The sequence below is a fragment of the Melanerpes formicivorus genome, unplaced genomic scaffold (assembly GCF_026170545.1).
Source record: "Melanerpes formicivorus ecotype bairdi unplaced genomic scaffold, bMelFor1.0.p_v2 SCAF_3, whole genome shotgun sequence".
NCBI classification, from domain to species: domain Eukaryota; kingdom Metazoa; phylum Chordata; class Aves; order Piciformes; family Picidae; genus Melanerpes; species Melanerpes formicivorus.
The window spans coordinates 21,279,409-21,297,630 of NW_027142355.1; the positions used below are offsets into that span (position 1 = coordinate 21,279,409).

Consider the following 18,222-nt stretch of genomic DNA (forward strand, 5'->3'; position numbering starts at 1 on the left):
GGATGCCATTGGCCTTCTTGGATACCTGGACACACTGCTGGCTCATGTTCAGCCTACTATCAACCAGTACCCCCAGGTCCCTTTCTGCCTGGCCACTCTCCAACCACTCTGACCCCATCCTGTAGCACTGCATGGGGTTGTTGTGGCCAATGTGTAGAACCCGGCACTTGGATGTGTTAAATCTCATGCCGTTGGACTCTGCCCATCTGTCCAGTCTGTCAAGGTCCCTCTGCAGAGCCTCTCTACCCTCCAACAGATCAATACCTGCCCCCAGCTTGGTGTCATCTGCAAATTTACTGATGATGGACTCAATCCCCTCATCCAGATCATCAATAAAGATATTGAAGAGGATGCGGCCCAACACTGATCATGGGGGACACCACTAGTGACTGGATGCCAGCTGGATGTGGCACCATTCACCACCACTCTCTGGGCTTGGCCCTCCAGCCAGTTCCTAACCCAGTGCAGAGTGCTGATGTCCAAGCCATGGACTGACAGCTTGGCCAGGAGTTTGCTGTGGGGGATGGTATCAAAGGCCTTGCTGAGGTCCAGGTAGGCTACATCCACAGCCTTCCCCACATCCACCAGGTGGGTCACCTGATCATAGAAGGAGATCAGGTTGGTCAGGCAGGACCTGCCCTTCCTAAAGCCATGCTGGCTGGGCCTGATCCCTTGGCCATCCTGTAAGTGCTGTGTGATTGCACTCAAGATGACCTGTTCCATAATCTTGCCTGGCAGTAAGGTCAGGCTGACAGGTCTGTAATTCCCTGGCTCATCCAACTGGCCCTTCTTGAGGGTGGGCATCACATTGGCCAGCTTCCAGTCCTCTGCGACCTCTCCAGAGAGCCAGGACTGTTGAAAAATGATGGAGAATGGCTTGGGCAGCTCATTTACCAGCTCTCTCAGTACCCTAGGATGGATCCCATCTGGTCCCATGGACTTTTGGGGATCCAAGCAGCTAAGGAGATCTCTAACTACTTCCTCCTGGATCACAGGGGGACTATACTGCTCCCTGACTCCATCTGCCAGCTCAGGAGGCCAGCTATCCAAAAGACAACCTATCCTGCTATTAAAATTTGAGGCAAAGAAGGTGTTAAGTACCTCTGCCTTTTCCTCATCTTTTGTTACTATGTCCCCCTCTGTGTCCACCAAGGAGTGGAGGTTGCCCTTACCCCTCCTCTTGCTATTAACATATACACAGACAACAGCATAGCATGGAAAGTCCAGTTCTTGGCCTTGTTGCCAAGCAGACTGAAATACATCCTATGCTATTCCAGAGCCTGAGATTCATACACCATGAATCTGTTGAAGGAGTCAAAGAGTTCTGGCCTTCAGGAAAGGGTTATCTAACATTTTATTACAGTAAAGAATCTGTTCTATATTCTGCCCTGCACAGTTCAACTTCAGTTCACCACAAAGATCTTTGAAGCCCTTGACCTCTACTTTCTGAAACAGAAGAAGAGTGGGAAAACATACATTCAAAACAGATTATGATATCCAGCTGCTCCTAGGAAATTCTCTATGCAGCCCCAGTAGATTAAATTATTTTCATTATATCATTTGGTCACAAAGAATAGTGACATAATTAGGGAGCTAAATAGCAACAGTTTCCTTCTGGTAAATTTGCTGTAGCTAATTTTGTTAATAAGACTGATAATTGTTTTACGCTCATTCAGTATGTTAAGTTTACCTAATACTAAAACCAATCAGAACCTTTAAATTAATTTTTGTTTCATTTCTAGAGGAATCAATGTCATTATTAATCATAAAAGGAGTGCCGAGTCAGAGGATGATAAATCTCCTTTGGGCTTATTTGACTTTCATATTTATGGTTTGGATAAGGTTATTATGAAGGAATTTTCAAGAAATGATTGAGGAGGAGAGGGGTGAGAGTGAGCTAGGAAATACTGTGCTTGAATGCTGTGCTACTATTGACTTCAGCAGAATGCATGCAAACAGTGTAATTTCTTTAAGTTCTGCAAACTTAAGCATGGCCAAAGTGTTCAAAATACAAATAATTCCTCAGACTGCCTGGCTACAGAGCCCCAGGATGCACAATTTTCAAACCAAGATGTTTCAAGAGTGGATTCACATGAAAGCAGGCGAAGAGATCTGGGACACAGAACTCATTGGATTTTGCATGCCTGGCACAGTGGTTTTGCTTTTAAAGCATCAGGAAAAAAACCCATTTGCTCAGACTTCAGTTACTTTTGTTGCATTTCTAGCTTCACTGCAAAATTTCCAACACAGCAGCTAATTTAGCTACACTTCTACAATTCAATATACAGTGATGTGCTGAAACGTCCTAGATAAATGTGTCCAGTCTTCACAAAGCCAGTGTTGCCCACATCGCTTTTTACATGCTTTGACAGGATAAGGTCAATGCCCATTGGCTGTGCAAGGAACAGAGAATGTCATCAGTGTTGCCATTGTCATAGTAACGTTCCTACTCAGCTCTGGGAGGTGGCAGTTCTTGGTCACCGTGCTGAGTAGCAGCATGCTTACACCCTCACTATTAACTCAGTGTCTTAAAGGACAGGACAAACAGTTTAAGCACTGCATTTTACTGTTATCTTGAAAGGGAAAACACACTGTATGTTATGCTGAGAGGTTAGTAATTGGAGGTTTATTCCTAGAATTTACAACTTTTGCTGAAGAGGATTTTAATAACATCTGAAAGTCAAACAAACTGAATTATGCCGTTATCTTCCTTTGATTACTGTTCTCTGAAACTTTGAGATCCATGAAATGTGCAGAAATTTTCTTGTGTATCCATCTCACCTGATTGCTGAACCCACAGAAACACAACAAAATTCAGACATAACTTCAACAACTGTCCACCATCAAACACCAATCAAATGTTTTTTGAACATAGGTGGTGGAACACATTTTCCTCTTAAAATACATGAAATGTGAATGACTAAACCAGTAATAATTTCAATATGAATCTTACAAAGGTATTCATTGTCTTTGCTTGTATCTTTTAAGACAGACCTATCAAAGGAAAATGTTATGATAATGTATTACCATGCTGAGTTAATTGCCAATTGCAAGTTACTTAAGCATACTTTAATGATAAGTTTAAAGCCTTATTTTCAACTCTAATAGCTATTAATGGTAGGAAGAGAAAATGAAACCAATTTTCCCTAACTTAGAGTGCTCTATTAAGCATAAGTGAACAAAATCCTAAATACAACATTTTTCTTTAGATATTTCAGCAAGTGGGAACACACACTGTCCGTATTTCAGTCTAGCTACATACCACCTTCCAGGCAACACTTATATAAGATCATGCAGTATTGAGTATGTTTGTGTTAGAGAAGCTGGATTCAGTTCTTCAGATTGTGTAAAATAATTTCCAAAGACTGAGATAGCTGAATCGATGACAGAATGACATTCGCAAAGAACTAATTCAGTATGAAAACCCAAGGACATATTAAATTTGATTTTCAAGTTGACTCTATGGATACAAAGCCAAGTGTAGCCTAAAAATTCATAAGAGCATTCAAAATATCTAGAGTTAAATATTTTCAGGTGCCAGAAATTCTAACCATAAACAATTTCCATTTGCATCAGTTGCTCTAAGACACTCTCCACCCAAATAAGTGGATTTTGCCAGTCTTGTATAATTTAAAAGAATGTTACAGTCTTGAATCATCTCTTGTCCCATAAGTCAAACACTATGACAAATTTAAGACAGAAAATCATTAACCCGGCTAGTACCTTCTGTCCTGGAGATGCCCTGAGTGTGAATAAATAATTGCAAGGTGTTTGCAGGTTATTCTAGAAAAGACCTTCATTCCTAACTGATAACCAAAGTAAATAAGATTGAATCTTTCATGGGAAACAGTACAAATGACAGCATGATGTCCTCCACACTTTCCCATGCTGGTCATATTAAATATGATAATCTTATTAAGGTATTTAAATATCAAATAGTTTAATAATGAATCACACAGAGTAAATTGTTTGTAATCATAGAATGGTTTAGGTTGAAAGGGGCTTTAAAGATCACCCCATTCCAACCCCTGTCATGGACAGAGACATCTTCCAGGAAACCAGGATGTTCAAAGCCACACCCAGCCTGCCCAGAGTGCTTCCAGGGATGAGGCTTCCAGGGCTTCTCTGAGGAACACGTTCTAGTGTCTTACCACACTCACAGCAAGGAATTCCTTCCTAATATCTAATCTGGGTCTTCTCTCTTTCATTTTAAAACTGTTACCCTTTGTCCTATCACTACACTCCCTGATGTTTCCTGTAGATCCCCTCTAAGTACTGGAATGCCACTATAATGTCTCCCTGGAGACAGACATTCTCTTCTCAAGACTGAACAACTCCAACTCTCTCACCCTGTCCTCATAGAAGAGCTGCTCTAGTCCCTTGACCATCTTCATGACCCTCCTCTGGACCTGTTCCAACACAGTCGTGTCTGTAGTGGGGACCCAAGAACTAAACATAGTTATCCAAGTGGTCTCAACCAGAACAGAGTAGAGGGATTATGATCACCTCACTTGACCTGCTAGCCATGTTTCTTTTGATACAACCCAGGATACAATTGGCTTTCTGGGCTGAAAGTGCACATTGCTGGCTCTTGTTCAGATTTTCATCCTCTAGCACCTTCAAATCCATCTCTGCAGGGATGCTCTCCATCCTCTCTCATCACCCAGCCTCTATTTGTGTTTGAGCTGTAGTGTGTCATTACGTATTCAGTAACTTTCCTTTACATGACAAGAAAAACCGTCTGTACATTCATTACTGATTTGCTTCTTGTGTTAGCACTTCTGAAACAGGCCTATGAAACCTAATTCCTTCCTATTCCATTTTCATTAAGAAAAAAAATTGCAAATCATCTTCTCTACCTTGGGAGCAAGGTACTCATTAGGAAAAGCTGTTCCGCTCAATCATCAGGTTTCAATATTCTTAAATTAAGCTACTCCTAAATCATACAACTATATACTTTACTTCAGCAAAGTCACTTGAAAGAAGGAGATTTTTAACGCTGCAGTATTGTCTCTTTTGTGACTAATTTGTTGTGCAAGATCCCAGAAATGGGGTACAAACCTGACAAATGTCAACATGTGTTCTTGTTTATGGCCTTTTAAAGCTAATTTTTTGGTTGTTGTTTTGATGTTATGGCATTTAAAAGCAACCTTCGTATATCAGCAGATATCTTTATAACCAAATGTCTTTACATTTACACAGCTAAAAAAACATATGTTTAGTTGTTTCTTGCCACCTTCTAAATAAACAACATAAGTGGAAAGTTGTGGTAAAGCCCCTCTCTTATTTTTCAGAAAAAACTTCCAAAAAAGAAGGTAAACTCTCCAAACTTTAATAATCCTACCACATGCACATATAATGGTACATCCTGGAGACATCAGTGCCTGGATGAAACAGTAAATAATGAATGGGTTTCCTAGAAGTAGGGACATACCCATGTTTTTATTAGTAGGACTATTGTGTTGACTATTCTTCATGTGTAATACTTTCAGTATATATACTCGCAGTATTCATCCAGATTAATAGACAATAGTCAAGCACAAGACTTCCAGCATTAGCTCCTAAATTACCCTTCACTTTGTAAGGAAGGTTTCAACTGAGGAAGGATTTTAAAGTTGAATGTTTATGGTAAAATTCTGATGGGTTTGTTAACTAAGCTGGGGTGGTGCTTGAAAAAAATGGGTTAAGGAGGAAACTTTGCGCTATGTAAACACATACTCTACCTGAAGGGGAATAATAAAAACACCAAAATCATAGTAAAATATTTACACTTGTGAATCATAGAATTGTTTTGGTTGGAAAAGACCTCTAAGATCATGGAGTCCAAGTGTTGACCTAGCAGAACATGGCCATTAAACCAGAAGATTCAGGCAAATCATCAAACCAAGCTGTACTGTTAAGAGTCCTGTCCTCTTCCTCTTTATTTTTATTTGCTTTGCTTCCTTCTGTATGTGCTTTTCTGCTGCTCCTCTCTGCACTGAGAGCTGCAGCTGCAAATAAAGATCATCTACAAAAACCTCAGAGATGGAGCTGGTGGCTGGCTGCAGACACAAGGATGGTGAGGGATCATCCTTGTGGAAGGAGGTACAACAGCAGTGCTGAACTTAGCAAAATCCATTCATGTTCCTAAAAGCAGAAATCTTATGTCTTATTCCACCACCCCCCTCCCAGCTTGTATGTTTTATAAAGTGATATCAGTATTTTCACAGCCCCATCATTCCTTTAAAGTTAGTCTTTTGTAAGATCTGGTTTTTTTTTCATTGAATTTTGGAAAATTAATCTTAAATCTTCAGAGTACATCAGCTTGCATTTTAACTAGACATTTATTGCAGAAAAGATCTGGAAAGAAGATACCCAAAATACTACAAAATTGTCTTAAACTCATTCCATATAGTGTCTGTGTGTCTGGTAATCACAGTAACACAAACACTTTCCTGCCTGAGTCTGTGTCTATCACCTAAGTTCATAGTAATTGCTCCTCAGCTGAGGAAAAAATGAAGAAAACAACATAGTATTATTATTATTTTAACTCAAAGGCACTAAAATCAATACTTCACAATAACAGTATCAAACAATTCTTGACAGAGGGTTATACTCTCCTTGAGCAAACCAGCAGCATTATTTTAAAATCACCAGAAGAATTTGTTCTGGATTTGTTTGAGGGAAATATAAAAATAAACAAGTATTTTCAGTTGTTTCCCATCACAATCTATTTATTTTCCTTATCACTGCTAATTTTAAGAACATTGTCAAGTAATTAAAACTGTCAAAAGAATATATTTAGAATATTGTCACATAAGAAGATGGCATCCTACAGAAAGGGACTTCTCTGTATATTCAGCTAATTGATAGTTTCCATACCACCAAGTCTGCCTCTGTGTTTTTATTCTGAAACAAAAACTAATTTTGTAATAAGCAGCTAAGAGTTTCAGTGGGTCACACTTAATCCCTTTTCATTTCTCACCAAATCAATCACTTGCTTCAAAAAATACTTAATTGCCAAAACAAAACAATTAGCAACATAAACCAAGGCATTTTATATCCACACTCTCCCTCTGGTTCATCAACATTCATCTGCCTACCTCAAAGATTTTCAGATGCTCTGACCATCCACTCCTGTTAAAGATCAATGAAAGCAAAAATTTAGTCAGAAGATCTGAAAAAATGAGGCCCAACTGGGCATCCCTAATTAGTGGACTCTTCTGAAATACTGTGTCTCTCAAAAGAGTCTTGCCAGAACCGTGTGCTGCACAGTTGGTACACTTAAAAAGCAGAATTCTTGTGTGTTTTTATTTTTACTCTTTATTTTTTTAGTGAAGGAGAAACAACAGGGTGAAATGGCTATTAGAATGCTGCTCTGGATAGAAAGGCTGCAGATCTTTTCCTGTTTTTTTTTTTTTTTTTGTAACATAATAGATGGGATTTTCCGTAGAGCCGCGACAGACACAAAAACAAAAAGGGAGCAGTGTCACCAGCTGCCCTACACGGCACACATGAGCCTTCACAGCAGATATTCTGCCTTATCCACATCGCCTGGCCCCAATCTAAATCCTTCCCCCGCAGCATCCTCAGATGCACCTGCGTCAGGAGCAGCTGGTAGCTCAACACCCCAGATTTGTCTTTGTAGAGCTGAATAGCCTGCAAGAAGAAAGAGAGGCCACATTCCCTTCTCCTCCTACAGCAGCAACAAAGTTACTGGATTTTATTTCATGATGCCTTAAATAAAGTCACTCTCAGGAAGGGCACAAGCACAGTTTGGGGGTTCACATGGGCAAGGCCCTGTGCTCAAGGTTTTCCTGTGTGCATTGCAAAGTAGAAAACCCCTTTCAGCATTGAGATATATGTGTCTTGTTCTCACACAACATATCCTCTCTCTGCTGCAGACATCTTATGCAGTGAACTGAACATGGGTGTAAATTCTTTCCTATATCTGCTTTATATTCCAGAGATATAAAAATACTTCAGTGTAAAAGATAATTACTCTTCTCATTCCCACACTCACGTGTATATTATATTAACATGCTCCTGAAAAAAATGTGTTATTGATGCTTTATGTGTTGACCAGCTTTACTCTTATCCCTAGAGGAGCTTTACACCAGTGTCAGTGATTTTGTTAGATATATTAGTTTTATTATTGTACCCCCCATTGGCCCTACTCATGCACAAGGATCATTTTGAAGACCAAAGGGCCTACAATCTTCCTTAATTATATCAGTATAAATGAAATCAGAATTTGGTTCTACTGTTTCTTTTCCCAGAACACAGTCAGCGTCAACTTAGCTAACTTTTCAAGCAAGTGATTACTTTTCAATGAAATTTAATGGATTTTTTTAAGTTCAATAGATTTTAATAGTATACTTTCAAGAAAGGAGTCCCTTTCTTCTTAGATGTTTTGGTTTGTAGTAAATGGGCTGCCCCACTTCAATTACAGTGATGTAATGGATGTAATATTGTCACCTTCTCTGAAGGAAAAAACAACCAAACAAAAAAGAATAAACATTCCTCAGCACAACCCTCTGAATTTTTGTTCCCCCAGTTATTCAAAGTTATCCAGGTATCCTGAGATTTCACTATCCATGAAACCTAAGGGAAATTATACAGTGATTGACTTCATAGTTATTGCAATTGGACATTGTGCTTTTTAGCCTCCAGAGTCTCAATTCTTACTTAATTATACAGATTAAGTATAATGGCACTAATGAAATCATTGTCAGTTTGTAGAGGCATAAATCTGAGAACAGATTCTGCCCCAAAACCTAACCATTACAAAGACATGACCCTATCAGAAGAGGCTTAGCCTTTTTCCATACACTATCTTTATTTGGCAGAATAAATTGCTTTCAAATTGCACAAACTCAATTTTTAGTTTTATTTATTTAGATAGATATAAACATTATAGCTGTAAAGAGAGATTTGTATCATTAGATATTCTCTGATTGCTTAAAATCAGATAAAGAAGATGCATTAGCTTTTTCAAAACTCTTCTTAAATGAAATAGGGATAATATATGTAATGCATCATCACACCTGATGGTTTTATACAATGCAGCCACTCATTTCTTTAGATTTTCATGAAGTTAAAGAACGAAAAAAAATCCAGTCAGTCTCTTTTTTTCACTACCCACCTTAATTGCTTAATACTTTCAATAGTCATTCCCTAGATCTTCTCATTCTTACCTGTAGCAATGAGGAATAAGGCAGCCTATATTAATCTCATTCAGGCATCACTTACTGCCACTTATATAATTGCATTCTAGACAAGCAAAAGGATTTTGGAGTCTGAAAGTCATCAATATCTCATTTTTATCCATGCTCCAGACATGAGAAGCATCACTGTGCAGGGCTAAGAATAAAACCAGCATTAGAAATAACAATTTGGCCTTTGGTCTGTTACATACCCTTCTCCACAGCAAGGTCTGATTTTTTGCTATAATTCTAAAAGTAAGTCTCTGAAGTACGAAGCCCAATTAGAAAGCTGCAAAAGAACCCCAGCTGTCTACAGACCAGCTACTGCAGATTACTGCAGATAGTTTAGGGGTAAATACAGCACCAAGAGAATGCAATTCCAGCATAATCACAGCTGGATTTCTTTACTACCTCCCTCTCTGTATTCTGATGAAAACTGCAAAATAAAGTTAATAAAACTATCATAAAACTTGATACTTTGAAAACTGGAAAGCAAAGGACCAATTCCATGTATTGTGACTGACTTAGCAGTCTCATTTCCCCTGATGTGTGTTGACTTCACTCACTGTGCTGCACTCCCCAGACTTTGATCCTGACAGCATCTCTCTCAACCAGCTCTCTAATTTTACCAGGTGGATGCATACATCGTCTTCAAACTGTTGATCAAGTACATGACTGTTGTCTGAATATAATCTTAGATCTCTTTGTAGGGCAGGTTCATATTATAATCATGCAAAGCACCCTGGAAACAGTGTTTTGAAGAAAGAAGTTTTAATAATTAATTCTGTCTATTTAAGTCCCCTGCATCACTTGTAAAATCAGTGTATTAATTAGCACTGTTTGTGGCAGTTTTACAGGAACTACAGCTTTCTCTCCCTGGGCCTCTCTCTTATGATGTGTGCTAGTAGGAAAGCCTCGTGTGTCTCTTCTGTGACTGCACCCCCAAAACACGTAACAGCTTGGTCTTAGAAAACTACAGCACTGAAAAAACAATGCTATGAAATTCCAATGCTCAATTAATAATTGGGAAGTATTCACCAAGACAGTAAGAGTCACCTGAAAGACACTTACAATATAAACTGGTTAGTAGCTAAATCAAAAATAGCTTTTATTAACTGTCATTTCAGAAGGATACAATTTCTGTTGCAAGGACCCTTATGTTTATGAATGTACTACAAAACCCTGAAGCAATTTATGTTTATTTATGTCCAGAAGTTGCTATAAATAAAAAAAGTTTCTTCTGAGAAATAACACTGCAACTGGTTTTCTCCGGCAGCCTTCAAAATCCTCCAGCATTTTAATTGAGGATGCTTTATTGGGGATTTTTTTTGTTGTGCTTTTGTTGCTGTTGTTGTTGGGTTGGTTTTCTTTAAGCTGTATATACAATTATCTCTGTAGAGTGGCACAAATGCAAGGGAAAGAAGTTGAAGGCAAAATGTTTGCTCAGTTCAAACAGCATCACATGATGCCACATTCAGGATGGCATGCCTTTGAAAAAGGCACCATCAAAAATCTGAAGGCTTCAGTATATTCTTCACCTAATATCTGGTTTGGATAGGGCTTAGAAAAGACACTCTGTGCTTTGATCAGGGAGTTATATTTAGAAAGGACTACACAAGCCGAATGATTTTTCCGACAGATTCATGCCTTGTTTTAGGTCCACTGACTATCCGAATAAGTCCCTGGATGCTGATAAATGAAGAGACTTGCTTTAAAAAGGAAACAATAATAATAATAAAAAAAAGCAGCATAGCCCTTCACTAATCAGATAAACCAAGAGATATTATTTATACTGAGATTGCACTGGTTTTGCATAACTTCAGAGGCCTGGGTTTCTCAAAATACCATGCTCACCTAAAATCAGTGAGACTTAAACAGATGCTGACACACTTTGCTGAAACATGGCCTTGAACAAACATTCTAATTAAACAAAGAAAAAAGGGGGAAAAGAGGACAGAAAACACCAAGCACACCTTGAGTTTTATTCCTACTTAACGGACAGACAGACAAAGGAACAGAAAAAATATGAGATTGGAATGTGGGAGGCCTTGGGAACACAAACCAAAGAATCCAATTCCAAAATCTTGCAAAACTACTGGAGTACATTCATAATTTTTTAACTATTTTTTTTAAAGAAAAAAGCAAATATCTATTATGGTAAGTAATGGATTTTGTCGCAGTGCAATGACTGGAAGATGATCCTTGTAGAAATCAAAGGACTATGTCTGAGATTTTTAATGTAATGGTATACAGTTGAATTATCATTTTATCCTGTTCTCTGTTGCCCAAAATTTTGTAGCACATCTTGACTGTTGGAGTTTTTACTGTCTGCCCCTACATTGCTGACTATTGCAGCATAGGAGGAGGAATTTCAGCATGACAGCAATGATGAGAAAGTGGTCTTCTAAGAAAGGGTCTTCAGAGAAGTCAGTGTTAGTTTCTACTAAATGATGTTAAAATTTCCTATCTGCTTCAACGCAAATGGAGTTAAACTGGTCTTGTTCAGCCCATAAATCTTTAGATGCATTTTTTCTTTATTTTTCCTTTATTTTGATGTTTCTCCTTAGTCTTCTAATCCCATTAATTCTTATCAAGAGAGCTTTGTATGTATGTAGGGGTTTCGTTTGTTTGTTTTCTTAAAACCTCACATTTGTATAGCTATACTTAGGAAAATGAACAAGCCCCTAGATTCTTGTCTAAACAACACATTAAAACACAGGTCAGAAATGTAAAGTTACAATTCTTCAAAGCCTGTCTTGCAAGAAAAATTGAGAGCAATTTCACACCGTATCTGGCATCAAAATATGGCAGTGGTTAATATATCAAAAATCCCTTCAGTTACTCAGAAAATCAAATTATTTAAAAAAATATTTTCTAATTTTTGTATCAATTTCTTGGCACATGGAAATACTTGAACTATTTATTTTAGTGGAACACTTTACAGCAGCCTGAGGATGTGACAGGTAGGAGGTCTATTATTTCACTAGAATTTAACCAGATAGAACAGCTTTCAAAGTACATTACTGATAAGGAATGGTTTGATACGAACAGCCTAAGTTTATTAGAGGCTCATCTGATTCAGAGGCCCAGAAATAAGGTAGCTGAAGATTCCTCTAGTTCTTTTATAACTTCAACGCTGTTTAAGAACAGGAGACTGATGAGATGCTGATAAATAACAACCAGCATTAGAGGAAGGAAATCAGTTATGTACATTGTCAGGAACAGATTTTCCAGCTTTTGAATACAAAGATATTAACTTTCTAAATGCAGGCAAAGTTGAAAGCCCAAATCAAGGAACACTCAAAAGTATCTACAAGTACAGTAATCTCAACATGGTATTAAAAAAGGAACAGATCACTCCCTTTTTGTGACAAGCATTTCCAAGATTTTATGACAGACTGGGTGAGAGGATTCTTACCTTGCTGTCTTCACTGTATGTACTTCGAAGCTCAGTTGGATATGGTTATTAAACAATTCCCACCTTTAACAATCAAAACTCCACAGACCCATTAAACTGATGAAGTTAAAGACGACAACCTTAACTGTGAAACTTAAAAAAAAAGGGGGGGGGGGGGGAACAAAAGAAAAAAAAAGTTGCACTCGACTAAAGCAGACAGAGTTACTTACAAGGAAGGCTAATCCATTCAACCTGCTAAAGCTATATTTCACATTTGATTAAAAACATGCCACTCTAAGTACACAGAAAAGGCTGGAGCATGACAGAGTTGGGCCACTCCTGCTCTAGCCAATATTTCCTGTGAACTTGCAGGGAACTGGCAGAAACATTAATCTTCTTTCCAACCCCTCTCTCCCCCCCGTTAAATCCGCTGCTAGGAAAACACTCTCTCGTGATGCCCATGGGGAAGATGTCCCTGCTGAGACAGGATAAAAGACTCTTACATGACTTTTACTAGCCTGTATGGGTTCATCAGTGGCTCATATCCAGGAAAGCAATCTTATAGTCTGTTGATCTGTGAAAGAGCCCTCTACAGATTGTGAGAGATGAGCAAGCCCCATCTAGTTCCCCTTATAAACACACCTGTGCAAAATAAACATGCTACTGCCTTTTTGTGGCTATAGTTTACTGGATTCTGTTATCAATGCAATCACAGAGATATAAAAAGATAAAAGGGACCATGGAGAAAAATATTTATTTTTTTTTTTTTTTTTTAAGTTCTTAATTCTCTTTTCAATCCCCTGGTGTCGTAGGACGCTAAATGCACTGGAAATTTAAATTGGCATCCAACATCCAAATCACTGAAAGAAGTGCAGCAGACTAGAAAATGAAAGAAGCCAAAAGGCAAAGAAGTCTAAGCACAGCTGCTGGCATATTTCCCCTTTCTCTCCCCATTTTGCAAGTCACACTGTTTTCTAATTCGCAAGGAAAGAAATTAACCTGTAACAGAATGTCGCAGTCTCTGCCACACAAGAGGCGTTTATGGCATTTAAGCCTCAGTAAAAATTAATTCTAACTTGTAAATAAGAAGTGGATTTTCTTAATGATATAATGGGCCCGGGTCCTTCTCTTGTATTAAGTGTCTTGAGCAATAGAGCCTATTTTAAAACCACTAAATAAACTTTTCCCAACACTTGAAAGAGTGGATTTTTTTTCTTTTATTATTGACATGCATCTTGGGCCATTTCATAATTTAGTGCTTTGTGGCATTTCCAAAGCTTCACATCCTTCAATCTGGTCTGGCAGTAGATGTATTTATTATGGGATAGTGTTGGCTTGAATAGAAAATGACAACCATCAGTGTATCTATAGCATAAAGAGTGCATCTCAAAAATCAACAGAAGTTTTACATTTTTGGGATCTACATGGACAGCATGAAAAAAAGAAGCCAAAATCTCAGCAGGCTGTGGAGATTGCCCTGTCCTGAGAGACGACTCACCTGGCTTGAAATGGAGTTTGTAAGACAGTGAAAACATGAATTGCCTATATACACCTAATTGCCTCCAATGCCATCATTCTGATGTTTCTCCAAATGGGTAAGAGTCTACTATTTTATATGCATCTATTTCTGAAAAATGGTACCAGGAATTTCTATGACTATGTATAACACACCCTCCCTCAAAGTTTCAAACTATGTAACAAAAAACTACAACCCCCAGCCCAAACTCTGGCCAAGTGCTACTTCAGAACACTAATTATTTGCAGGTTCTCAGAGATAGAATAATCTAGCCTAGTTCAGAATTGTCCTCAACTTTGCTCTGTTATTTAATTAAGCAAACATTAACAACCGGACAAAAGAAAGCAGTGTTTGGGAAATCCATATCAAAACTGCACAAATCTCTGTTGTAGGATTCCAAAATACAACTAGAGGAACAATGCCATCCTGTGAAAGCACCCCGAAGAAAAAGCCGAACTATGGGAGTATCTTCTGCTATGTATGTCTTTAACATTTAATTGTTTAAGGATTTCTTTGACATAAAGTTGTCAGATATCAAAGGAAAAATGATAAAGAAACAGGGTAAATTACATCAAACTATTAAGGAGATCTAGCCCTTTAGGAGTTGTATGTTTTTGTGATGATATACAAAGGTCTTTATTTCAAGATGAAACCCAAAAAAAGACTTTTTTTGTTTGTCTGTTTGTTTTATAAAAGAATTGAATGGTTGTGTTTCATCTATGAGATTTGGTGAGCAAAATATAGATTTTTCCCAAGTACTTGGGTTGCTAAATCTTCTGGGAGACGGAAATTTATTGGTAGTGGTTGTGGTATGAGCCCTTAAATGCTTAAACATTTTTTGATTTGTTTGTTTTTTTTTTTTTTTTTCTTTTTTTTTTTCTGATATTAAACCAAGTTGTTTTGAACACTCTACTAAATCCAGTGCTTCTCTTTCCTTCTGTGAAATGTAATTGCTATAGGCTCACTGGCTCACTGAAGAGAGGTTATTTACTTGGCCACAGTTTAGTAAAGCTTATCTGCACATACACACAGGTAAATTAAGGCAGTTTGACTTGGAAAAGAACCACCATATTTCAGTGTAAGCATCTTTTAAAAGCCCTTTTGTCATTATAGTTACTAATAGATGATGCAGTGCAACACTGCAGGATGAAGTCAGCTGAAGCAGTGTTTTATTAAGGTATGGCAAACATAATGACACAAAGAGAAACTGAGGATCAAAGTGATGGAGGGGGAATTACTCATTTTGACTTGCAGCAGTTCTGATGAGATAAATTCAGCCCACTACATCCTATTCTTACATTTTTTAATTTTACAAGGATGAGTAAAGAGAGAAGTTTTGTATCCTGCTCTGATCGACTCTAGACTGCTTGCATTCACAGTGTCAGTATGGAACACTTCATCAATGCATGCTATCAGACAAAAGATACCCCCCCACACACACTATTTAGACTATATTTTATACAATCCTAGTGTTACCACTTACCCATACATACTACCTTGCAATACCTGAGATATTATTGGATCTTTTTATGTAGCTTTTGTTGCTCAACAATCATTTTCCTCTAGCTTGTAAAGATTATCTATGCATTCATATCCCATAATTCTATCTTCCAGAGCTATAAGGAGTTTAATTTTGATTTCTTTGAAACCAACTTCATGAAAATTGTTTGACCATAAAAGATAATTAGTAAAGACTCTCAGTGTTAATCATGTGCAACTGATTATAGCTGGAAGATGCAAAAAGACCATTTCTTCCATAATAACTGCTGCATTTAATCATCTTAAGCTACACAGCAATGCAAAGGTAATGACATTTTTATTTTATCTTTTTGTGATGGGACTCATCAATACCACTATCTATTTTCTTTTTTTTTTATTTCTCTCACCTAACATCTGCTTGCAATATCCAAGTGAAGTCTCTGGAGAATCATACAATCATTTTCAGATGCTAGTACAGTGAAAATGAGGATTTAGAGATCTCAAGATGTATTCATGCCATGCAGCCTAATAATACACGTTAGCTCTCCCTGTAACTTACATTACAGGCAGGTAAAAAGACCTGCTAAGAATGGTGCAAGACAAAACAGTTGGCTCTGTTCTTAGAGGCAAGGGAAGTTCTGCTTTCTACAAGGGTGGCCTGTGAACAGAAAACCTGGTTTGCTCTGTTTGTGCCAGGCTGATGAACCAGCTTTCTAGGAACATTCAAGGAAGAAAACCCTGAGCAGAAAACCTGATACAACTCACATCCTCTGGGACTAACAGTGTTCAGCAGGTAATGACAATATGATTCCTGGCTGACTTACCCTGAAAGAAAAAGCAAAGAATAATACCACATTGATCTCAGTCTTTCTGTAGCTTGTATGCACTTTGGTGACTTAAGGAACTGAAGTTACATAATGCTACTGAACCTGAACTTCTCATTCATGAAGACCACTGTACTTCAAAACTACAAACTTTTATTGGCTGCCTTAGTAATGAGTAAGGAAAATTCTGAGAAGCTTCACTAACCATCATACAATTCATATGTTGCTTGCAATCAGTTCTTTTTATTGCGCAATATTTGCAAAGTACCAAGTGTTCTGCACCAGCAAGTGAAGGCATGAGGAAAAGTTTCCTGTCACAATGAGGCTGCCATTTAGATGCACTGTGTATGGACAAAGGAGAGTGCAATGGGAAGCAAAGAGTGAGCAGAGTAACTGAATGAATGCATTTAAGCATACATTTTGTTATCTCTGTGGGATTTTATGTTTGTTTTCTTCTTATTGAATTCAGTGTCCATACTTTTCAATCATTCATTAGCTAAACAGTTCTCTTGTGGTTTGTCTAGATTATGAAATGTGGACTGGGACAAGCTAAAACTAGGAAAAAGGTGGTTATTTTGTTAAGCGGAGGCAGCTTACATCACTTCTGGAACACCTCTTGCTACTTACTCCTTAGCATTTACCAGAGAGCTTCCTGGTGGGGGCTACACTCCACTGAATTTATTCTTAGTACCAGACAGCAAAGCCTTTACAGGCAAGATGATGATTTGCTGCAGACATTGCAAGTTGGCCAGGCAAAACTCAGCCAACCAAATCATGGGGATTTGGAACACAGAAAGAACATAGGCACAATCTCTCTAATCAGCTTGACACATCATTGGAAATGGGAAATCTTAACTTCTAATGGACTGTGAGACAGCATAACAGAATGGATTTAATGGAAGGATTTGGGTTTTTTTCCCTTCCCATAAAGAATCAAGGAAAAGTTGGTACAATGCATTTCATATGACTTTAGACCTCCTCAGGGAAGGTGTCCACACTTGGACCACTTCCTCAGACTTCTTATGCAGTGATGCCTGGTTTTCCTTATTGAGTAGGAATCCATACAACCTCTTTTAAACAGCTATCTTGGAAAAGTTATTTGGAAAAGTGCCTGCTTTTCACTACTGGCCATAAAGGGATCATTGAATAAAGGGATCATTGAATAGCCAACCCAGATAAGGACATCTGGAGTGTTGTTATCAATATGTAATTGCAATGTGTTTATTTAGGATCCATCTAATGTCTCAATCAATACTCTATGGGAAAAATACCAAATCTACATAAATTCTTTCCAGTGGTGGTATCTGTCTCTTATTTAGAACTATCCATAAGGAACCTAGTGATGACAAGATCTGTGAATTATCTGATGTTTGGAAAACAGGTAAAATTAAACATACATGAAACATTTATAAAATTGCAAGTATTTAAAATGAGTGAATTTACAGACAGATTTTACATAGCTCTATCCTCATTTAAAGGAAATTAACAGTAAAATGAAGAGGTTGAGCATGCAGAGTTAAGATGATGTGACTGTCTTCCAGATAGGTCAAGAAAATATTTTTAAGAGTAACTTTATGCCATTTTATCACAACAGTGCAAGTAAAACTTCTCCTTAGCAAGGTAAGCAAAAACTGCTTGCTGTAAGACACTTTTCTTCAATATGAAGTGAAGAAAAGAAAAAATCTATTAGGGGATATCTTTAATTAGCCAATAAAGTTGTGCTTGTGACTGTAGGTATTATAATCTCTTGGGGTGATAATCACTTGTGTTTGTCCCTTACTGGGAATAAAAATATCCCAACCCACCAATTTGACTTCAGTT

General features: G+C 37.8%; 1 protein-coding gene across 3 annotated transcripts in view; it reads right to left on the reverse strand.

Annotated features, from left to right (window-relative positions):
* The window catches only part of CELF2 (CUGBP Elav-like family member 2), a 496,995-nt gene that overhangs the window by 286,160 nt on the left and 192,613 nt on the right, over positions 1 to 18,222 (reverse strand). The window contains exon 1 of one of the 3 annotated variants that reach the window (XM_068168641.1): positions 7,083 to 8,792. The exons of the other annotated variants lie outside the window; for them this stretch is intronic. The gene's annotated coding sequence lies outside the window, so the exon portion shown is untranslated. Of the gene's footprint in view, positions 1 to 7,082; positions 8,793 to 18,222 lie in introns of those variants that run through there. 3 annotated transcript variants of the gene reach the window in all.